We start from the raw sequence: 25,131 nt of genomic DNA on the forward strand, positions 1-25,131 counted from the left end.
GGATTGACAAGCTAAAGGCTAGTCACAATACGGCTATGAACAAAGCTGATTTCTAAAAGAACTCAAATGTCTTATTCAATTTAATTCAAGTTTATTTATAAAGCGCCAAATCACGACAAGAGTCGTCTCAAGGAACTTCACATAATAAACATTCCAATCCAGGTCAGTTCATTAAGCCAATCAGAAATAATGTTTCCTATATAAGGAACCCAGCAAATTGCATCAAGTCACTGACTAGTGTCAGTGACTATACAGCAATCCTCATACTAAGCAAGCATAAAGCGACAGTGGAGAGGAAAACTCTCTTTTAACAGGAAGAAACCTCCAGAGAATCCTGGCTCAGTATAAGCAGCCATCCTCCACGACTCACTGGGGATCGAGAAGACAGAGCACACACACACACACACACACACACACACACACACACACACACACACACACACACACACACACACACAGACACACACACACACACACACCCACAAAGACAAAGTAGTGTGTCTATAGTTATATTGTGATTTCTTAGTAAATATTCTATTTGGTGAGTTAAACTTTATTGTATTTATCCTAGTGGATCTATAATTAAACGGGTAAACTAGTAGTAGCACATCCAACGTCAAGGAAAACAAAAAGTTATTATCAGGAATGAACAGGATTTTATAAATCTTCATGTTAGTTTCACATAACAAGATTAGTTACACATCTTTTTTAGTTATTTAAAAGAGCTAGTAGCATTAACATTCCTTTTCAAATTCAGACAGGATTTTATCTAAATGTAACCAAAATGAGGCATCTACAACAGGTGAAAATTTACAAAAAGAAGTGAATAAGTGCATGATTTTCTAACTTTTGAGTTTCAATTGTACATCTATAATTGTCCATGACCTTTTTCATAGAAACCTAATTTAAAGGCATGCTATGTAACTTTTTTATTGTTTCATTACATTTTAAAATCATTTTCTTGAGCCAGTATGTGCTAAAATGATCCTTTACAGGATAACGAAATGTCACTCAGACCCCCGCCTGTCACGACGTCATCAGACGATCCGACTTCAGAGGGGGAGGCGACATCATCCGACGAGCCGACTTCAGAGGGGGAGGCGACGTCATCAGACGAGCCGACTTCGGAGGGGGCGGCGACGTCATCAGACGAGCCGACTTCAGAGGAGGAGGCAACGTCATCAGACGAGCCAACTTCAGAGGTGGCGGCGACGTCATCAGACGAGCCAACTTGGGAGGAGGCAGCGACGTCATCAGACGAGCCGACTTGGGAGGCGACGGCGACGTCAGACGAGCCGACTTGGGAGGCGACGTCATCAGACGAGCCGACTTCAGAGGAGACGACTTTGGGGACGTCATCAGACGAGCCGACTTCAGAGGAGGAGGCGACGTCATCAGACGAGCCGGGCGTCGACTTCAGAACAGGAACGGACGTCGACTTCAGAACAGGAACGGGTGTCGACTTCCATCGACTTCTGGTCCGGGGGCGTCGGCTTTGGGTCCGGGGGCGTCGACTTCTGGTCCTTCAGTTTTCGGACCGTCGACCTCTGGACCGGAACCGGAACCGTCTGCGTCTTCTCTGTCTGCTCCGTCTGGAGACCCCGGATGGTGGTGGAGTCCGGCGTTTTTCCCCACGCCGTGGACCGACTCCGGGGGAGCAGATAGCCAGCCTCGTGCCCACATAGCTGGAGCGATCCGGGAGCGTCTCCCGGTCCAAACTCCCATCTGGTTCTGGGAGGGCGGCGAGGATAGCCGAGGGTGCCGGTCGGTGCCGCCGTCTGCGGCGGGGCGGATCTGGAGCACAAGGAGACAGAGAAGCTGGCCGGTGGTCGGACGTGAGCCACTGGAGAAGGAAACTCCACGGGAGAATCTCCCCATTGGATCCACTACTGAGGGGTGGTGTCATTCTGTCATGACGTGCGCGGAGTGAAGCGGAGCTAAGGCGAGGATCCAGACCGGGCAGGAAGCAGGCAGACAGGTAGGATTAATTCCACAGGTTTATTAGGACGCACGCTGACACTGGAACAATGACACCACAAGGAACACAGAACAGAAGGGGTTTAAATACCTGAGGAACGGGAGCTATGGTGATTGGGAAACAAGAGGCAGGTGGGAGCAATTAACGGAGACACAGACTACAACCTAGGAGAAGACAGGACAGGGTGTGACACCGCCTCCCTCTGTGGCCAGAACACCACATTTGCAGTTTCAGAGTTCTAGTCCAGTCTGTTGGACTGGGGCTGACATACCTGGCACTGCAGTCTGCTTCCAACACATTTCCTACATGTTTTAGATCATGAACACAGGTGATTTGTTTAATTTAGTGATGAACCGCTTCTGTAGACATTAATAAAGGCTGAGGAGACTTTTCAGCTGTTAGATTAAGATGCTAAATAGACGAATGTGCAGGAGATAAGTTTCTAACTATACCTATATGGGGTGACAGTGGCACAGGAGTTAAGTGCTCGCCCCGTAATCGGAAGGTTGCAGGTTCGAGCCCCGCTCAGTCTGTCGCTGTGTCCTTGGGCAAGACACTTAACCCACGTTGCCTGCTGGTGGTGGTCGGAGGGACCGGTGGCGCCAGTGCTCGGCAGCCTCGCCTCTGTCAGTGCGCCCCAGGGCAGCTGTGGCTACATTGTAGCTCATCCCCACCAGTGTGTGAATGTGTGTGTGAATGGGTGAATGATTGTGTTGTAAAGCGCCTTGGGGGGTTCCAGGACTCTAGAAGGCGCTATATCAAATACAGGCCATTTACCTTTAAGTACTCGAATCAAACCTTTTAGGTTTGTGGCGGCAACACGCAGGTACGGTTCCAGTTTTATGTTTAGCCAGCACTCATTGTTCTCCTGCTCAAATAAAAAATAAAACATGTGCATGGGTAATTAGTTGGACTGTGTGAAAGCGCCACTTCCCCTTGGTGGCAGCAGCACAGTTTGCCTTACTAATAACAGGGGGGTGACATTTTGGCACACAAACGAGACTCAGAATCAGACCATGTTTCCAAAGCAGAGTAACTTTCTCGCTGCTGAAGACATCATGTTGGTGTTTGTTTAAACTGTAGCATACGCACGGATACATCTGCACATTCCTCTCCCACATGAACCGGATTGCACTTGCTGTGATGGAAAACCTGAGATTGATGCTGCCGTGCAAAAACACAGTCTGCTAACGTAACTCGGAAAGCTTAATTATTGACCCTGAAGTTGTGTTTATTATTATAATAATAGCAATGTTTACTCTGTAAACACGTCTTATTTATATTTTAGTTTTCGCGTGACGTGAGCGAGATCCGTTCTCCCACTTGTTGTCAAAAGGCAACATTAAATCAGCTGATGTGCCGTTTGAGGCTTTTTTAAAGATTGCTTCATCATTTCTGAATCTAATATCTGCATAAGTTTGAATAAAATCTGATTAAAAACGATTCAATGGTCGTATTTTTCTGTATTCCTCCACCACATGTGATAAACACAAATTTTTCAACTTTAGGGAGCTTGGGTTCAACAGACTGGATTGTTGTTGCATTCCACAGGAAGTAATCAACCAGGATCTATCCATAGACGTCATCCATGAGCAAGGCATTTATTAGTCCACAAAGTCACAAATAAACCCAAAGGTAGCACATTAAACAAAAGTGTTGAATGCTCAAAGTTAATTGTTATGAGTCCATCATCAATACACCACAGACGATCAACATAAGCCATCAAAATAGTTATGTGGGAGAATTAAACACAAATAATTTGTGTGAATGATTATTGTAGAGACGTAGCCTACCAATCTAGACACGGATCTGCAGGCTGGTTCACTTCTTCTGTAGCCCCAGGCAGGCCTACCACTGGCTAGCCTAAGTCTGTGCCGGGCCAATCCCAGTGCTCTGTTTGTAGAGCGATGTTGGGCGGGCTTAGCACCATTACAGCAGTGCTTTTTAATGACAATGGCAGAGCAGCGACAAAACAAAACAACAAAGATGGCGGCGGCTCAAGAACGGCACTTTGGACGATTTAGACTAGGCTTTTTCTTCTTCATGATCTTCTTTTATGGTGTACGGCGGACTGTCCCGTTGACTGATTCCCAATGCTATGAATACGTCGCATTGCTTGTTGCTCTGATAGGTCCTGAGCTCTGTCTACAGGTCGTGGCCAGACAGCATATTTACATACATAGGTTGGTTAACCAGGCTGGTGGAGACACGTTATGAGAAAGATCCAAACATGCGATCTAATTTAGAAACATGGTGGTGGTAATACCATGATTTGGGCCTTTTTTGCTTCATCCAGACTAAAAACGGCTTGGTGTCATTGATGAAGATATAACGGGTCACATTAGAAATGGACAAAAAATATTCACATAAAAATATTGATTAAAGTGTCAGTGTGTATTTTTCCTGGTGATAGGGGGCAGAAAATACCTAAATCATTGCTAGCAAGCATTATTTTTGTGTTAAAATAAGACCTTACCAACGGATACCCACTCGTGTCAAAAAGCCCTGGGGAGTGCTAACTTTATCAAAATAACAATCACATTAGACTCCCTTTCATCACTGGTAACAAGGGATGAGGTAAAGGTGTAAAACAATATCATTTAAGAATGAGGAAAGTTTTGTAACCGTTTGTCACAAATCAGTATTTTGGCCTGATGGGCTCCTGTAGAGGGAACCATGGCATCGCCCAGAGACTTTGTTTTTTAGACCTGACTTTTATGGTTATGTCACAAAGCCACCAAAACGTTTCAACAACTGGGCATCATTCATTCATTGTCAACAACAATTTGATGGATATTTCCAGAAAATAATGGCAAAAACTACACGTTGTCTCTTTAACAATAGAATATTTCTCTCCATAAACGAAAGCTAATTAGCACATTTAAATCCAAATAATCAGATCGAGAACTTCTTATCTACATCAAATGTGTTTTAAAGTTTTACAACTTATTAATGTGGAATTTTAGAAATCTACGCACAACTGTGTGTTAAGTGTCTCACGGGCTCTTACCGAAACATATAAAAGTTAAGCTGGAAAAAAGTCGAATTTTCACCAAAAGTACCTCTTCAAAAATAAAATTAAACAATCAAATTTAATTTTAACCTAAGATTTTACACAGTAAAGCTGTCCACTCCACAACATGAAAAATGCATGTGTACCAGAAAAGGGTGGCTTGCCAACTCCGGGTCGGGAGAGAGGTCCTACCTCAAGTGGAGGAGTTTAAGTACCTCGGGGTCTTGTTCACGAGTGAGGGTAGGAGGGATCGGGAGATCGACAGGCGGATTGGTTCGGCGTCTGCAGTGATGCGGACGCTGAGCCGATCTGTCGTGGGGAAGAGGGAGCTGAGCCAGAAAGCCAGGCTCTCGATTTACCGGTCGATCTACGTCCCAGTCCTCACCTATGTTCATGAGCTTTGGGTAATGACCGAAAGAACGAGATCGCGGATACAAGCGGCCGAAATGAGTTTCCTCCGTAGGGTGGCCGGGCTCAGCCTTAGAGATAGGGTGAGGGGCTCGGACATTCGGGAGGGACTCGGAGTAGAACCGCTGCTCCTCCGGATCGAAAGGAGCCAGTTGAGGTGGTTTGGGCATCTGGTCAGGATGCCTCCTGGACGCCTCCCTGGGGAGGTGTTTCGGGCATGTCCTGCCGGCAGGAGGCCCCCGGGTCGACCCAGGACACGGTGGAGAGGTTACATCTCCAATCTGGTCCGGGAACGCCTTGGGCTCCTGCCGGAGGAGCTGGTGGAGGTGGCCGGGGAGAGGACGGTCTGGAGCTCCCTAGTTGGGATGTTGCCCCCGCGACCCGGACCCGGATAAGCGGAGGAAGACGACGATGACGATTTTTGCAAATATTGGTTCCGAGATTCAACAGAGCAGCATAATCTGTGTCTGGAGTAGAAGATTCCTCACACTAAGCCGGTTGCCTTCCTAACTCCTAAAAAGGTTATTTTAGATACTAAAATTTGAGGAAGACGAGGACGACTTTCTAAAGCAGTTAAATATTGAAGTTCTTATTTAGTAAATGTTGAAGCGACCTGTATGGCCAGGGTTTTCATGATCACTCATGCTAACCTTCACAAAACTGTTGCTATAAATTCTTGTTATCTCATGATCTTTAAGCCGTTGTGAGTTTTCATGTTGTGGATTTACAAATGCCAGCTGAAAGTGATCATTTCACCAATAAAACCGAACTTTATGATGACATTTTGTGGGTTTGGTATACAACCGAGCATTCGGGCTTCATGACAAGTTAAGAAAACAACTGAGAAATCTTTACGGTCATTAAAACAGTTTTAGAATCGATGTCAGTGTGAACGTTCAATCTACAGTCACATCCTCCAGGAACAGAAAGCTGAATGCAACCATGAACCGGTCCACAGTCAGGTATCAACAGCACTTCCTGCCTTTTTAGCATTTCCATCTTTGCGGAATGTCCTCCTTAAAAATGGTTAATTTCTCTTCAAAGATCATGTCAGAACTCTACAGAAACGAATAAAGGAATAACCATTTATATAAACTCAATTGTACTTAACAATAACGGGTGGTTAGTCATCGGTAGCCAGCACATCGGAGCAAGTCTGGCATCAAGAACATTCTCAATAAAACGATCCAACATCTAAGTCCTAACGTGTCAAAACGTTCCACCTCGAGGTCTGCTGGATCAAAACTCCCAAATTAATTTGACGTTCAGTCATAATGATTTTCCGGCAGCCATGACGGCTTTTACACACGTCTCTTGTTAGCTAATGATAGCATGAGCTAAACTTACACGTCTCTTCCAACTGGTTTAACTCTGAACAGCTCAGAGGTGAGTTTGGAAGTGTTTCTCGCTTTCCAGGCCACTTTTCCTCGGGCAACTTTCCCAAAAGTAAAAACCAACAAGATTTTAGCATCATTAAAGAGCAAGTCACCCCCTGCCAGATTCTCACTCAACTCCCAGTTCCTGTTTGAAAAATGTAACAAATGCTGTTGCCTAGCAGACCGAGAGGGCGGAGCCACTAACAAATACACACTCTCACGACATTGTGACATCATAATGTACCATCTAACATCATAGTGTACCTCTTTGCCAATAGCGACGGCAGATTTAAATTTAAATGCAGTGCTGAGTTTTTGCCTGACGACGGTGCATCGCTGACAGTTTTAGGTAGAATATTTAAATTTTAACTAAGATGCACTAAAGTGCAGAATTATTGACTACATTTGTCTACAGCACAATCAGACACTTATTTATATAGTTGATCGGCAAAAAAATGGTGATTTGGAGTGACTTGCTCTTTAAGTGGAAGAAGAGGCGCGGACGTTCTGTTGTGTGTCTGGGTGATCGCTCCCCGTTGTGTGTTTGTGCTTCACATAAACAGAAAAAGGGATTTCTTTGTAAATGAACATTAGAAGGGAAGCTGTGGCTGCTTCCTTCCATTTCAGCAGCTTAGCTTCATCTTCAGCTGCTGAGCAGGTGTTGACACTTGAGAATAATTAACCTCTGCACCAAGGAGGGAAAAAAAAGTCACAAGTATGTCTGACTCCTACTTTTTAAAGTCTAGAAACACAAAGTTGACAATATGAGAGGCCTCAATGCCAAATATAATCTGTCACTGATAATAATTCTTTAACTGAGGCTTTACACAAAACTCAATGTTTGAGTGCCGCATTGTTGCTTTAGGACTCTACAAACTTTGTCCAGGAGTGTTTGATTTTAATAAAGTATAAATATAAAATTTACACATCCTGGAGAAAGATTCTCCCGGTTTTTAAAGCTTTGATCTCCTGGCCTTGCTCCAGGTGGGATGTGTTGCCGCGGGAAACGGGACAAGGAGGTAGATAAGGAAGTTGGCCAAGACAAAACACACCCCACAAAGGCCTCTTCACTGTACTGCTCTCTCTGCGCTCACGAGAAGGTAAAACCAAACCGAAAAGTTTAACCCTTCGAACGAAACCGATTCAACTGGTGAAAAAAACTCCAGGAAAATATGTGTTACTGACCAGAAAAGCCACCTGAGTGAAAAAGTCGCATGTAGCATAGTTTTGTTTGGCAGGTTGCACATAAAAAAGTTTTTTTTTAAAGTTCATTTTCCAATCGAATTCTTTCCCGGACCCTCCCTTTTCTTTCTCACCATCTTTGAACTCTCCGCCCATTTCCTGACCCCTCTGCTGCTATGTGTCATGTCTGTCATGGTCACTCCCTTTATGTCTCAGGAGTCTGGCTTTTCCTTGATATTCTGCAGGATTAGCTCAGAGCTGTCTGTGTGTGTGCATGTGTGTTTGAGATATTTGGCCTCTTCTATTTAATCAAATCAGTAGCCATGCCTGAACACACACATTAATTCATGCAGAGACAACGTTGACGGACCACTGCAGTGAATTCATAGAGTGACACTTTGCTAAGGTGGTTTAGAACCGGATCCAGAGCAGATGGACGCTTTCCTGAAAAAGCTACAATCGCCTACATTTCCCAGTAGTTCACATAAATTTTATTTTAGATATTTAACGCTTGTTTCAACAGAAAAAGTGTGTATTTCCTCCTGTACTGAACCACCAGAAGGTCTGAATTTTGCTGCAGCTATTGTAAATAGCCACAGAACGGTATTAAAACACCATTACACTTTCATCTCAGCTACGCTCAAACTAGCCATTAGCTTATTAATCTTGATGAACATAGACTATGGGTGTTTCTCAACGCCAAGGCGCCTTGCTTACGAGGACACGGTCCTTCCTTGGTCGAAGAAAATGGTTAAATGGAACAGACTTGCATCACGTGACCGTGGCTTCTACGGCGGTCGCGTAACGTCACATGACACGGGAGATAACGTTATGTTTTATATGGATTAGTTTCAATATAAATATATAATGAGCCTTTTACTTTTTAAATTGTGTATATGTTTATTAAATTAAAAATATAAGTGTGTTACTACCCGCTAGCCACCGAAGCTGCAACTTCTAAGCAACTAACCAACCATAGATAACTTCTTTGGATCAAAAAAAAAACATTTTAAATTAGCTGACGTATACCTTTAAACTTGAAAATTGTCCCCGAAGTAGCTGCCGGCTTCTGATTCGCCGTCCTTTTGAAAATACTGCAGCGTATTGTGGGTAATTCTTTGGCCAAGGCTACAAGAAACCTCCCGTGTGTCCTTGCTCAGCTAGCTAAACGGCTAACAAACAGAGAACACACGCCTCGGTAGAACATGAACATTGGAACCGACTGGAACACGTCTTGGCGTCTCCTGATGACGTATCTCCTAGGCAACCGGGGCGGAACAAAGACATCAAGGCGAGGCGCCTTGACATCGAGAAACACCCCATAACTAACTGCAACTGTTAAGGCTACATGAATTATTCGTTACATTTAAAGGTGCAGTGTGTAAAAATAAAGTGAGAATTTTACAGTGAGAAAATCCCAGAAGAGTCTAATGTTTCAGTTGATTTGGAAGGAAGGTTATACTGAAACATGTTTCTTATCCAGCTGGCTGCAGGGATTGTCATTTTTTTCTCCTTTCAAAACAAAGGAAAGAGGGACGTAACTACTGTTTACCACCAGCGAGTGTGGGGGTGCCGTGTCTAATAGCTAATACTGCAGTGCCTACAACTGTAATTTAACAATGGCCGTTAACGAGCTCCAGAGTTGTTTCAAGTGGTTGCAGTAACCAAATTTTACCACAGGATGTCACTTTTACTTAATTTCTACATAATGCACCTTTAACACCCTTGAAAATGTCCCCCTCAGTTGTTTTACAGTGTACATTGTGAGCCAAGATCTTGAGACCACCATTTTATTTATCTAAATGCATCTTTTACCCATTTTAGATAGCTAAGAAACAGAGTGGTTCAAATCCAACAAGCTCATGGCTAGTCACATTGGAGCAATACCAGAGTGGATTTGAACCAAACAACTCTGGTATTGCTCTAATGTGTTTAGCCATTAGCCCGTTGGATTGGAACCACTCTGTTCTCATGGCATGGAAGGGTATTGGATGGTATGGCAGTTATCCTTAAAGTGACAATTTTTACCATTAATCTCTGGCAACATCCATCAAAAATGTTGTTGTCAGTTAATTAAAAGATACCCAGTTGTTGAAAAATATTGGTGGTTTCATAACATATAACCATAAAAATATGTTCTAAAATACACGAGAGTGCGTCTATGTCTGTAGGTGACGCCCCATTGGATGCCATGTTTCCTTCTACGGAAGCCCATGAGGACAAAACGCATTTACTGATTTGTAACAAAAGGTTAAAAAACTTTCACCAATACACATTACACATTTATCTCTTCAGTGTTAAAAGGGCATCTGAGGTGCTTGTCACTTTGCTGGAGGTTGCAATTCCAGGGATTTTTGACCCTAATGGCCGTCCGTTGGTAAGATCTTATTTGAACACAAAAAATGCTGCTTGCTTGCAATGATTAAGGTATATACTGCCTTCTATCACCAGGAAAAATACACACTGTCTCTTTAAACGTTGGTCCTGACATGAGTAAATTGTTATTTAAACATAGCAGATTTGCTGCAATGCAGTTTTCCTCTTAAACAGCAGGGGTCACTATTGAGAATACGCATCTGTGTAACAGGAGTTATGCCCAGGAAGTGCTGTTGATTTATTAAAAATACTATTTCATATATCAGCTTTTTTTACGCTTCTTTTTTGGATTTATGTGACATTTTAAATTCTAATATTAGTACTAAAACCAGAATATCTATGTCTTGCTAACACAACACAGCTAGCTCTGCAATGTTGGTTTTCGAGTGGGCGACCATCGATGTCTGAAAGCACAAGTGCAGATATGAGATAAGTCGGGACGATTGCTGTCTGTAGCAAATCTGATTGTGATTAAGCCAGATATAATAAACACATCAACCGAAAGTTATAACACTGCCGTTACCATCAAACTGACCATCAACCTCCTCCCCACAGCCACAGCCTCCTTTGAATCGTTTGATCTTCACCAACGTCTCCATCGCTAAGATGTTATTCTGCACTCTGCAAAATATTATTTTGTTTTGCAAAAAGATTCCACCAAAAACGGAGGAATAACAGTGTGGGATGTTACAAAGAAGGGTTAATGGGCCACATGTTAAAGCTCATGGGAAACATATCGCCAGCGCGACAGGAGGCTTTCCTCACATTGATGGAGAGGGGCATGAGAGGAGGAGGGGCGGGAGGCTACAACATGGTTCACTGGTTCCCAAACTCCTGTGGAGCTTCAGTAGCCTTCACTGCCACCCTGAGCCTCCTCTCGCCCCCCTGTCCCTCCTCTTTCTTCCCCTTCACTGCCCTCCACCTCCGCTCTCAAGCTTTCTGCCTTTTTGTGCCCCACAGCCCCCGAACCCCCTTCCTTACCTTGAACACTTCCTTCAGACATGTTTTATTGTCCTCTTCTATCCTTTCTTGAGCCCTTCCTCTTTCTTCTCCTCCTATCTTTTTTTACACCGACACATCAGCCTTCAAGTGTGTCTGCGTATTCCTTCCTTCCTTGCATCTCTGGATTTTACAGTTATCAGTGCATTGCATTAGATCTGAGACTCAGTCTTATGACTAATGATCAATATTGACTTTGTGAAGAGACAGAAAGAGAGAGGAAGAGAAGTCAGCAGCCTTCTCTCTTTGGTGCCCTTCAATTTTAACTTTATTGAATCTGGCATGCTCTCAAAGTCAGCATAGTTAGAGATTTCCTCCCTTCAGAAGACTCTTTTTTAAGGTATTTGCATGAGTTGAGAAAATTCCCCAAGATACGTTGGGTCCACAAATTCGGAGACCACCAGAGAGAATACTTAGAGGATGACGAAGTGGAGTCGCCATCAATCTGCACGATATAAACATAAAATGCTCTTATCTCATAGTTTCTATGTTTAATTAAGGAAGGTTTTATTTAGACAACAAGCAAACAGTTGGATGGGAAACTAGAGAAAAGGGGTGGAGCCAAGTCACTGTTTTGTGAGTCACAAATAGGTCGCAGGTTTTTCTACTCAAGTCTTCAGTCAATTCAAGTGCTTTTAGATGTTGTCCCCGCTCTCCAGACATGCAAGTCCAAAGTTACATCCTAAGACAGACACATCTTGAATGAAGGTCTGAATCATGCGAGTCTCACGCCAGGTCCCAAGACAATCAAGTCCCAAGGAAAGTCCCAACACATGTGAGTTTTAAGCCAAGATCAAAGACACTCAGCATTGAGGGGTTGGATTGGGGGGTTACACCACCAAATGGTTCCCGAGCGCGGCGGTGTCTGCAGCTCACCGCTACCCCAGGGGATGGGTCAAATGCGGAGGACAAATTTCACCACACACACCTGTGTGTGTGACAACTAATGGGACTTTGACTTTAATGAAGTCTCAAGACATGAAAGCCTCAAGTTAAGTTTGAAAACATAAACGACCGTGTCCCAAGACATGCACAGCCCACGCCAAGACCTAAGATGATAAAGTCCCAAGTCAAGTCCTAACACATGTGAGTCTCAAGCCGGGTTCCAAGTCATGCAAGTCTCAGGTTAAGTTAAAAAAACACACACACATATTGAATGTCAACTGAGGCACGCAAGTCCAAAGACATGCAAATCCCAGGTTCAATCTGAAGACAGTTGTCCCAAGTCAAGTCCCATGGCTTGCAAGTCCTCAGCCCGGTCCAAGACGTGTACGTTTTGAATCTAGTTCAGTTCTAAACAAGTCATCCAACCAAATTTGTAATTTAAGTGTTATAATAAATAATTTCCAGAAATGAATAATGATGAATCATTAAAGGTTTATTTATTTGGCACAACAAGCGGCAAATACATCCTTACTTGATAAAGAACTCATGATTCACAACGGAGTAAAGATTTTTTTTGTTCACTCTGCGTAAGATCTCACTTATTTCCAAGTCACCTGGCTAAAGTCCAAGTTAAACAAGTCATTTATGTTGAAGTTTAAGTTGAGTCAAAAGTCTTGTGATTTCTTCAAGTTGAGTCAAATGTCATCAAAATTGTGACTTGTGTCCAAGTGATATATCTCAAGTCCAAGTCTTTTCATTCATGTCCACACCCAGAGCTCACTGCTGGAGAAGGAAAGATACAGCCTCTGGAAAGGAAACTAATCAAGAAGTCTGTCTCTTGAGGTCCACTAGTCCTTGTACATGCACACACACACACACACACACACACACACACACACACACACACACACACACACACACACACGCGCACACACACACACACACACACACACACTGGCTGGCCGTATGCTTGTCAAGCCTGGTGTATGCCTAAATCACACAGGTTATAACATGCAGCCTCCCTCCAGGTGACAAAAAGCCCACTTGTGTGTCAACAACTGTTCTAACCCTACCCGGCCCCAGCACTCCTGTTTTAGAGGTGCAGGCATGCAAAACCGCACACAAACATTCGTTCTTTAGAAGTCCCTCTCAAAATGTCATTTATTTAAAAAAAAAAGAAATAATTATAATCATATATATATAGTCTTACATGCGTGCAAAAGTAAAATATAATGTTTTACTTTTTATCAGAATAAGTGGCAGAGGCACAAGAATAAAAATTATATATATATATATATATATATATATATATATATATATATATATATATATATATATATATATATATACAGGTGCTGGCCAGTAAATTAGAATATCATCAAAAGGTTGAAAATATTTCAGTAATTCCATTCAAAACGTGAAACTTGTACATTATATTCATGCAATGCACACAGACCAATGTATTTCCAATGTTCATTACATTTAAATTTGATATTCATAAGTGACAACTAATGAAAACTCCAAATTTGGTATCTCAAAAAATTAGAATATTCTGAAAAGGCTGAATATAGAAGACACCTGCTGCCACTCTAATCAGCTGATTTACTCAAAACACCTGCAAAGGCCTTTAAAAGGTCCCTCAGTCTTGTTTTGAAGGCACCACAATCATGGGGAAGACTTCTGACTTAACAGCTGTCCAAAAGACAATCATTGACACCTTGCACAAGGAGGGCAAGACACAAAAGGTGATTGCTAAAGAAGCTGGCTGTTCGCAGAGCTCTGTGTCCAAGCACATTAACAGACAGGCGAAGGGACGGAAAAAATGTGGTAGAAAAAAGTGTACAAGCTCTAGGGATAACCGCACCCTGCAGAGAATTGTGACGACAAACCCATTCAAAAATGTGGGGGAGATCCACAAAGAGTGGACTGCAGCTGGAGTCAGCGCTTCAAGAACCACCACGAGGAGACTCATGAAAGACATGGGATTCAGGTGTCGCATTCCGTGTGTCAAGCCACTCTTGAACATGAAACAGCGCAAGAAGCGTCTCGCCTGGGCCAAGGACAAAAAGGACTGGACTGATGCTGAGTGGTCCAAAGTTATGTTTTCTGATGAAAGCAAGTTCTGCATTTCCTTTGGAAATCAAGGACCCAGAGTCTGGAGGAAGAGCGGAGAAGCACAGAATCCACGTTGCATGAGGTCCAGTGTAAAGTTTCCACCGTCAGTGATGGTGTGGGGTGCCATGTCATCTGCCGGTGTTGGCCCACTCTGTTTCCTGAGGTCCAGGGTCAATGCAGCCGTCTACCAGGAAGTTTTAGAGCACTTCATGCTTCCTGCTGCTGACCAACTTTATGGGGATGCAGACTTCACCTTTCAACAGGACTTGGCACCTGCACACAGTGCCAAAACCACCAGCACCTGGTTCAAGGACCATGGTATCCCTGTCCTTGATTGGCCAGCAAACTCGCCTGACCTTAACCCCATAGAAAATCTATGGGGTATTGTGAAGCGGAGGATGCAATACGCTAGACCCAACAATGCAGAGGAGCTGAAGACGACTATCAGAGCAACCTGGGCTCTCATAACACCTGAGCAGTGCCACAGACTGATCGAGTCCATGCCACGCCGCATTACTGCAGTTATTGAGGCAAAAGGAGCCCCGACTAAGTATTGAGTGCTATACATGCACATTCTTTTCATGTTCATTCTTTTCAGTTGGCCAACATTAGAGAAACAAACATTTTTTCATTGGCCTTTAGAATATTCTAATTTTCTGAGATACCAGATTTGATGTTTTCATTGGTTGTCACCTATAAATATCAAAATTAAACGTAATAAACATCGGAAATACATTGGTCTGTGTGCATTGCATGAATATAATGTACAAGTTTCACGTTTTGAATGGAATTACTGAAATATTTTCAACCTTTTGATGATATTCTAATTTACTGGCCAGCACCTGTATATATATATATATATATATATATATATATATATATATATATATATATATATATATATATATATATATATATATATATATATATATACACTCTTGGCTTTCTTGTTTATTTTTTTTATTGTTTTTTTTTGTATATCGTCCCCAAATGAGAACCTTAAGGGGAGCTTACCATTTTATCTGTCAGTCTCATTCTGATTCTGAGAGTTCATTCAAAAAATAATAAACCATCTTTTCAGAAAGTTCTGCTTATCAGACATTGCCTGCAGCATGTAATTTGATGTCATCGTTTCCTGTTGTAGTAGCTTACAGAACGTTCCCCTGGGAGGAAACAATATTTACTGGATGGAACTGAAGTTGCTGTTTCTCAGCGCACCGAGAGTAAAGCCATTGCTTCTTCCAAAACTTCATCTACTTCTTTATTTTAGTTTAAAATAACTACAGATGAAGGAATGAACGCTATTCATTTATTTATTTATTTCATTTCATCAAATGCATGCCTGTGTTTGCTGAACAATAAGCATCAAGTCATTTCGTAAAGAAAAGAAAGAAAGAGAGAAAGAAAGAAAGAAAACGAAAGAAAGAAAGAAAGGAAGAAAGAAAGAAAGAAAGAAGGAAAGAAAGAGAGAAAAAAGAAAGAAAGAAAGAAAGAAGGAAAGAAGGAAAGAAAGAAAGAAAGAAAGAAAGAAGGAAAGAAGGAAAGAAAGAAGGAAAGAAAGAAAGAAAGAAAGAAAGAAAGAAAGAAAGGAAGAAGGAAAGAAAGAAGGAAAGAAAAAAGAAAGAAAGAAAGAAAGAAAGAAAGAAGGAAAGAAAGAAAGTAAGAAAGAAAGAAAGAAAGAAGGAAAGAAAGAGAGAAAAAAGAAAGAAAGAAAGAAGGAAAGAAAGAGAGAGAGAAAAAAGAAAGAAAGAAAGAAAGAAGGAAAGAAAGAAAGAAAGAAAGAAAGAAGGAAAGAAAGAAAGAAGGAAAGAAAGAAAGAAGGAAAGAAAGAAAGAAGGAAAGAAAGAAAGAAAGAAGGAAAGAAAGAGAGAAAAAAGAAAGAAAGAAGGAAAGAAATAGAGAGAGAAAAAAGAAAGAAAGAAAGAAAGAAAGACGGAAAGAAAGAAAGAAGGAAAGAAGGAAAGAAGGAAAGAAAGAAAGAAAGAAGGAAAGAAAGAAAGAAAGAAAGAAGGAAAGAAAGGAAGAAGGAAAGAAAGAAGGAAAGGAAGAAGGAAAGAAAGGAAGAAGGAAAGAAAGAAGGAAAGGAAGAAGGAAAGAAAGGAAGAAGGAAAGAAAGAAAGAAAGAAAGAAGGAAAGAAAGAAGGAAAGAAAAAAGAAAGAAAGAAAGTAAGAAAGAAAGAAAGAAAGAAAGTAAGAAGGAAAGAAAGAAAGAAGGAAAGAAAGAAAGTAAGAAAGAAAGAAAGAAAGAAAGAAGGAAAGAAAGAAAGAAAGAAAGTAAGAAAGAAAGAAAGAAAGAAGGAAAGAAGGAAAGAAGGAAAGAAAGAAAGAAAGAAAGAGAGAAAAAAGAAAGAAAGAAAGAAAGAAAGAGAGAAAAAAGAAAGAAAGAAAGAAAGAAGGAAAGAAAGAAAGAAGGAAAGAAAGAAAGAAAGAAAGAAGGAAAGAAAGAAAGAAAGAAAGAAAGAAGGAAAGAAAGAAAGAAAGAAGGAAAGAAAGAAAGAAAGAAAGAAAGAAAGAAAGAAAGAAAGGAAGAAGGAAAGAAAGAATGAAAGAAAGAAAGAAGGAAAGAAGGAAAGAAAGAAAGAAAGAAAGAAGGAAAGAAAGAGAGAAAAAAGGAAAGAAGGAAAAAAAGAAAGAGAGAAAGAAAGAAAGAAAGAAAGAAAGAAAGAAAGAAGGAAAGAAAGAAAGAAAGAAAGAAAGAAGGAAAGAAAGAGAGAAAAAGGAAAGAAGGAACGAAAGAAAGAAGGAAAGAAGGAAAGAAAGAAAGAAAGAGAGAAAAAAGAAAGAAAGAAGGAAAGAAGGAAAGAAAGAAAGAAGGAAAGATGGAAAGAAAGAAAGAAAGAAAGAAAGAAGGAAAGAAAGAGAGAAAAAAGAAAGAAAGAAGGAAAGAAAGAAAGAAAGAAGGAAAGAAGGAAAGAAAGAAGGAAAGAAAAAAAGAAAGAAAGAAAGAAAGAAAGAAGTAAAGAAAGAAAGAAAGAAGGAAATAAAGAAGGAAAGAAAAAGAAAGAAAGAAAGAAAGAAAGAAAGAAGGAAATAAAGAAAGAAGGAAATAAAGAAATAAAGAAAGAAGGAAAGAAAGAATGAAAGAAGGAAAGAAAGAATGAAAGAATAAAAGAAAGAAAGAAAGAAAGAAAGAAGGAAAGAAGGAAAGAAAGAATAAAAGAAAGAAAGAAAGAAAGAAAGAAAGAAAGAAGGAAAGAAGGAAAGAAGGAAAGAAAGAATGAAAGAATAAAAGAAAGAAAGAAAGAAAGAAAGAAAGAAAGAAAGAAGGAAAGAAGGAAAGAAAGAATAAAAGAAAGAAAGAAAGAAAGAAAGAAGGAAAGAAGGAAAGAAAGAATGAAAGAATAAAAGAAAGAAAGAAAGAAAGAAAGAAAGAAAGAAAGAAAGAAAGAAAGAAAGAAAGAAAGAAAGAAAGAAAGAAAGAAGGAAAGAAGGAAAGAAAGAAGGAAAGAAGGTAAGAAAGAATGAAAGAATAAAAGAAAGAAAGAAAGAAAGAAAGAATGAAAGAAAGAAAAAAGAAAGAAAGAAAGAAAGAAAGAAAGAATAAAAGAAAGAAAGAAAGAAAGACGACAATCTTATATAGCGCCTCTCAAGATAGTAAATCATGCGGCGCTTCACAAAAATGAAACATTTAAAGTATAAAAAAATTCGTAGTGAAAAAATACGTTTAAAAAAATTACAAATTGGGATTGAAAATATAAGTAAAGGGAGAGAAAATGTGTAGGAAAGACGGAAATCAGTGGATCCTGGGAAATAAGTAGAAAGAGCAGAACAAGGGGAGGGTGATGAAGGTCACACCAAAACCAGCCTGAACAGGTGAGTCCACTGATCTCAGGCTCAGGGGGAGAGAGGTCCAGAGTCCACAGCAGCAAATGATCTGTCACCTTTGGTGAAAAGTACATAGAAACGATATTTCTTCTAGGAGCCACACATCTCATCAGGCCCAGGTTATGTACTTTCTTCCTTCTTTCAGAAGGTCACTTTGGTTTTGGGATGTCTTTACAACCGCCTGCGCTACCAGCCAACAACAGGCATTGATGATCTGCTTGAGATGGAGGATGAAGAAACTAATGAAGTTTCTTCATCACTTTCGCCTCAGTCTCCCCGCTGAGCTCACAGATGTGAATCAGAAAAAGCCTTTAAACTAGCATGGGCCTACTGACCCAGAATAAGAACAGCTACTTACCACATACTGCTCAAAGGTTTGGGATCACTTGGAAATGTTGGTTTTCCATGACATGTCCAGACAAATACAAGTTAGAGCCATCTAATGACTTGTGTGCCTTTGTTACCGGGTTAGTTCCTTTTTACACAATTACCCCAAATGTGTTCTGTAAAGCCGGGCGGACACTGTGCGACTTTTTCACTCGTAGCACTCGGCTTCAGCTCAAACTGTACGACTTCCTCGCAGGGCAGATCTCACGAGTCATGTGCTCACACCGTACGTCTGGTAGCAACACGTCGGACCTAAAAATATGCTAAAAATAGCAGTTTTTACTCAACACGTCAGACTTTTTTGTCTTGTTTTGCCTGTTGTCCTTCGGGAGTGCTGCAGGAGGACACACAGGGATTTATGGGGGTTGGATGAGGAAAACGAAATAAAGAAAGTAAATCTGTGTTTTGTGATCAGTTTAATTTGACATGAACACGACAAACACGCTTTCTTGACAATCTTTGTGAGTAAAAAAATGCGTAGAATTAAAAACGAACAGCGTGTGTTATTAGGGAAATAGCGGGTGAGCGGTGCTGATGCAGGATTGCGCCGTGAGCGGTTCTGGTACTTTTTGGGTCGCAGCTGCTCGCAGCGCCGCTTCAACTGTGCGATACCCTCACGAGGGACGAGCAAAATTTCAAACACGCCAGAAGTCCGTGCGAGCTCACGATTGCTGATCGGTAGCTGGTCACGTGGTGTTAATCGCCTCTCGTAAGCCCCGTACACTACACGACGCTCGGCGCAAAACTCGCCCCGATCTCGTGGATTCTCGCACGAGTGGAAAATCGGCTCAAAAAAGTGAAAAAGTCGCACAGTGTACGCCCGGCTTCACTGGATAGAGCCTCTAATGTTGTTCATTTTGTGTTTACTGAGCTTGCAGGTATGAGAATTGTGTAAAAGTTAGTTATTTATACATTTTTACACAGTTTGTCCCTCCTGAGATCTGTCCAGCTGCTAATGTTGCTTGTTTCGCGTTTCTGTTTACTGAGCTTGTCAGAACAAACAGAGCATCTGTTCATCTCCAAAGACAAGCCGCATCACGGTGATCCTTCTGCGTTAACCTGTGCAGTGCAGAAAAGATCCGGTTACACCTTTGTCGCTTCAGCTGCGTGAAGTCCAGGGGTCTCGTTCATAAAGCATAATCCTTACTAAAACTGTACTTAAGCTCAGCAAAAAATGTTCCTTACGCCAAGTAAGTTTGTGACCGATACGTAGAGCATGCACAGCTTCACGCAATCTCCGCTTTATAAATCACAACCTACCTAGAGATGTTCTCAGGTGTTTCTGGATCACATCCCGCCCTCAACACGCTCACTTTCTGCTGTAAATGGTCAATGCAAAGTGCCTTGTGGATCTCATGCATATAAATAAGCCGGCCCGTTGTAGCGCTCCACCATTAACGATGGCGACCGCGGATCGTGGAAGGCAAGTTCTGTGTGCGCACGAAGCAGCACAAGTGATAACGCTGCTGGAATTCATGATGTTATCCTTCTCAGCAGCAGCACTGCAGGTGCTCTCCATGTCCAACATGTGCGTAAGCCAGGTCCTTAGTCAACTTAAAGTTGCGCACATTTTTCCGCTAAGTTTTCTTTCATAAATCCCAAAGTTTGCGTGGAAAGTTGCTTATGCAGTCTTCCGACTCCGTTTTGTGCGTAAGCAAGCCTGATAAATGAGGCCCCAGGCGCGCTAATCAAATGATTGTCTATATCCTCGTACAGAAACAAGCGGCCACAGCTCGTTATTCAAACGGATCTGGGAGCTTTGCACCAAGCATCAGCTATGAGATGCAACTTTTTGGTCATCTGCACAAAGATGCGTTAGGATCTAAAACAGCAACATCTAAATCCTTAGTTTTTATTGTTTTAGCAGAAATTGTGGAAATACAGCTCTGGATAGTGGCTACAGAGGGCCATTTTGCCCCCCAGCGTTGTACGCATGTGCCCTATGACCCGGATGTAAACAATTATAGTCTATATATTTTTGTCCATAACTGCAAAACTGAAGCCTTCAATGGATAATTAGTAGCAATGATCAGTTGCAACTACCGTAAATCCTCTAATACAGGCCTGTATTCAATTAACGGCCGGGTCTCATATTTTGGCCGGTGTCAGAGTCGGCGGAGGTGAATAATGGCCGGTCTCTTATTGTGGCCGGGTGAAATGTGGTAACAAGCAAGTACGGGGGGGCGGTTGTGTCATCCGTCTCACTTTTGATTTGCCAGTGATCGACCGCGAGGGTAACTTTAACCGTGCGGAGACGAAGAGGAGGCGAAAATTTGATATCAAGTTCAAAGAGAAGGTGCTGATTATGCTGCAGAACACTCTGGGGAGCAGTAGCAGGGGTTGTATGAACTAGTCGAATTCACTATAGTGACTTGTTATGCCTGTCGTCGACTAGTCGCTGTCACATGATAATGACCGGCAAGATGCAGCCCTCGGAAAAGACAGCAGCCTGCTGCCAGCAGGTAACAAGCTCCTGCGCGTCGGGAGGCAACACGCTGTGCCAGAGCGTCGGTACTGACACGCGATCGTTCATGTCGGTTCATTTCCTTTAATGTTTTCTGTCTTTTATTTGCGCCTGATGTGTTTCGCTGCTGTGGAGCGGGGCACATCACCTTGTCCTCCGGTGACGCACCGATCACTGATGCGGCCGCCAAGCAGGGAGCACTCCATTGTTTCTGCGGTCGGTAGATCTTTTAGAACTGCAGTTCAAAGGTATCTCATGAGGTGAATATATATGAACCCAGGTAGCAGTTTCTCTTTAGGACTGAGAGGAGATGCAGGAAGATAATAAACAGACAGGACAGAAAAATAGTCAAATAAAAACAAGTTAGTTTTTGTACCTGGTGGTTGCAACAAACAGACACCATTGAAGGTAATCAGAAGTGAGGAACAGAAAATGAAATAATTATTTTAATGTTTAGAGCAGCAGGAACTCCGAGAGATTGCAGGCGCATCAGTGAGTTTGCGGCCGCTGCGCAGGGGGAGGGGGGAGAGGGCTGAAGCAGAAACTACCGTTGTTAAAAGAAATGTGTTTAACTTTGAAAATGTGGGCGTAATTTTAATTGTCAAAAACTCCAGCGAACCATTAGTTCACTTTGCTCAAATAGAAATTGAGGCCTGCATCTAATTCTGGCCCTCCTTCCAATAAAGGCCTGGAGCTTGATGAGCTTGAGTCAAATACAGGCCTGTATTAGAGGATTTACGGTACTTGTCTCTAAAATAAAAATCTTTGCATTCCACTATTTTAGTACCTTAGTCCCATTTAATAACGTATTAATTCACTTTAAATATTATCTGAATGAACTCAATGACTGGACTACATACTTTAACCCTCTGGAGGCAGGCATTACAGATTTGCAACAGTTAAAACCTACCTGGTTACTCCACACACGTATTTCATGAGCTTTTTTTAACTCAGAAGTACCCCTGAAGGACTTAGTTCTTCGTCCTTTTATCAAAACTTATTTTGAGCCTGAGAGGGTTAAAGACTTAAGTGAACATAATTGATGAGGTTAAGGTATCCGCCTCGAGAACATGAAGTCATGCTAAAACAGACCTCTTGTGTTTTCGGTTTTATTTTCTTGTTTTTCTTCAGATTCATTAAGAAAATCTTGTGCTAAAGAGAAGAAATTTATTTTTAACAAGCACCAACACACACCCACCAAATAAATTGCCCTTCAAATTACACTCCCTGTTGCACAAGCTTCGTACAAACTACAACTCTGTGAATGCAGCGGGCGGATCTTCTTACAGATAGATTAAGACAAACTCACACTCTCACTGAACTCTTGTCCCGAAACAGTTTTGCTTCATGGAACATTTATTTCAAGGTTCAGGGTAACTTTATTAATACCCACAGGTAAATTTGATTTGCCACGTGACACGAGAATTAGCGCCCAGCATGGATGTAATTTTGGGGGGGGGGACGGGGGGACATGTCCCCCCCCACTTTTTCCAAAGTCAAGTTTTGACCCCTGCACTTTTTACCATCCAAAAACAATATTACGCTATATTAAATTGACACTGGTTGAGCTCTAGGACCAAGCGGAAAGCAACCGTTTGTGTTGAAGCCTGTTTCCCATTAGAACATACTGTAAAGATACTCCCCCCCCGACCCCCCACCCCCCCCCCACCCCATGTCCCCCCTAATTCTAGAGTGAAAATTACGTCCTTGGCGCCCAGGTTACACACAGATACACACACAGCCACAAAGCACACACATCAATGAAGAATAAACAATAAGTAAATTAAATAAAATAGCCATGCCAGACTCAATTGCTATTGAGTAACGTTACAGCCTCGGGAATAAAGCTTGTTTTGTACCTCTTGGTCCTGACCTTGGCACAATAAATCTCCATCCAGATGGCAGGAGAGTAAACTGGCCATGCAGTGGGTGGCCCGCGTCCCTAACAATAGCTTTAGCATTCCTCTCCACCTGTCCACTGTACAGCTGGGACACACCATTCCCTGGTTTTCCAAGCAGACGACCCGACCACTTTACTATCCTGTTTAGCGTTTCCTTTGGCTTAAGATTTGCCTGGCCGAACCATGAGGCTAAGGAAAAGGATAAAACACTTTCAATAAAAGAACAACAAAACATGGACGTTGTAATCCTGTCCACATGGAATAATTAGCTAAATTCACCTGTTTCTACCTCTGAATTAGTTTTATTATAATAATTTGTGTGTGTGTCTAGGGGCTGTCACAGTGTCGTCAACTGTGAATTGTTTTCGTAAAAGCTCAAACTCCCCGTGGCGGTTTGTGGTTTACTAGCAGTTTTTGAAAAAGCGGCAGCTTGAAAACCCAGTTTTGGATTTCACACACACTCGTGTGGTTACCCTTAAAGAGGTCAAGGTGGAGAAACCTCTGGAGCATACCGTAAATGTTTGCAATTGTGGCACAAAACTGTGTTTTTTTGTGTGCAGTAGGGGGTGGAGTTAACATCCTTGTGCTTTAAACTACCTCAGGAGAGGAAAACAAGCATCCATCAAGCTGACTGGGCTGCCACTTAGTTTGGTTTTGTCAGACAAACTTAAAAACTAGAGTTTTCCGGGGCATTTGAGGTCTGAAACCAATTTTATTTTTGACTCATGTTCTTTTGTGTTTACCTTGGTGAAATTCGATTGTTTGTCCAAAACAGGAAGTTCTAATTATGGCAATGAGACTCTTGTAATAAATCTAAAGGGTCAATTTTCACCATAGAATTGACGCAGTAACCTCTCATACACGCCAGAGCTGCAAAGTCAGGGTTACACCAGCTGGAGGATCCAGACGCACATCAACCTTTTGCTCACTTATTGTTCTTCAAAGGGTCTATAAGGAAGATTGACAGCCAAAACATGTATAGAAATAATAAATGTCTTCTTCATACATTCTCCTGCAATGCCATGGTCCTGTAGAATGAGCCCTGGCATTTTTACTGTGATTGCCTGTTTTTCTGTAAAATCACAGAAAAAGAGAGATGCTCGGGTCGAGCAGGCTGCTTCATGCGCGTTCACGCTCAGGCATCGCCCGTAGCATTTGCTATCCGTAGCTTTAGCAGCAGAGAGAGAGGCAGTGCCACTTTGTCGCTGTTCCTAACGCCTAGTGACAAAGCTAGCTACATTTCTGAGGACCCTTAGCTACTTTCTGTAGAACTTTCTTCTAGATATTTCCCGCAAATTAGCAACAAAATAGCCATTTTCACTCCGAACCGTTCTTTGGTTTGACGTTGTTTCAGCTGTCATCAAGGATATAAAAGTTACAGATACAAAGAATGTCACTGGTGCTTTAGCTCACCTTGCAAGATGTCTGACTCTCATGCAGAAGACCTGGGCTTGACTCCAGGTGTGAACATAGTTTATATGGAGTTTCTATTTTACATTAATGATATTTTTACAGTAATAAGATGCCCAAATTTTTATTTGAGACTCGCCGAACGGCATTGAATTCACAGATAAAAGAGATGTGGGTTCAACTTTCATTTTGGAACAATTTTTCAAGCAAGGAAAGGGAATGATCTGAGCATGCAGGAGGACTGACCCATCATAAACCTTTGTCGGCTGTGCTGAAGAGAAAGGTACAGAACCACATTAGTTAATTAATTAGCTGCGTGTTCTCCTGTCCTCTGGGCCACACACACACACACACACACACACACACACACACACACACACGGGACTGTCTCAGCTGTTATTTTCGTTAAGGAGTGTGCACGTACAGCATGCGCGCCTCGTGCACGAGCCTACTATTGAAGCTGCCATTACACTTTTGGCCTGAGGGGGCAATCGCGAGCATAAAAGTTCAAAAGTCCGAAAAGTCCCTTTCAACGCATACATAAATAAACTGTCAAGGACTCCCGCAAAAGCACTTCTCTCTCTGCTACAAGTCAGACTGCTGGATTCCTCACTCTGAATAAAAGTGAATCCACACGAATCCTATACGGCTTTACAACTTATACGTTAAATAATCATGTGAAGAATGAACAAGATATTTAAATCAAATGTTTGAATAATCTGTGCTTAAATCAATGAATTTGAAATGAATATTGTTCTTACAACGATCAATTTAGCTCACAAATCAGTATGTGTTTGATTTAACAAGTTAAT

This window comes from Nothobranchius furzeri, chromosome 2 (genome assembly GCF_043380555.1).
Source record: "Nothobranchius furzeri strain GRZ-AD chromosome 2, NfurGRZ-RIMD1, whole genome shotgun sequence".
In the NCBI taxonomy this organism is placed as follows: Eukaryota; Metazoa; Chordata; class Actinopteri; order Cyprinodontiformes; family Nothobranchiidae; genus Nothobranchius; species Nothobranchius furzeri.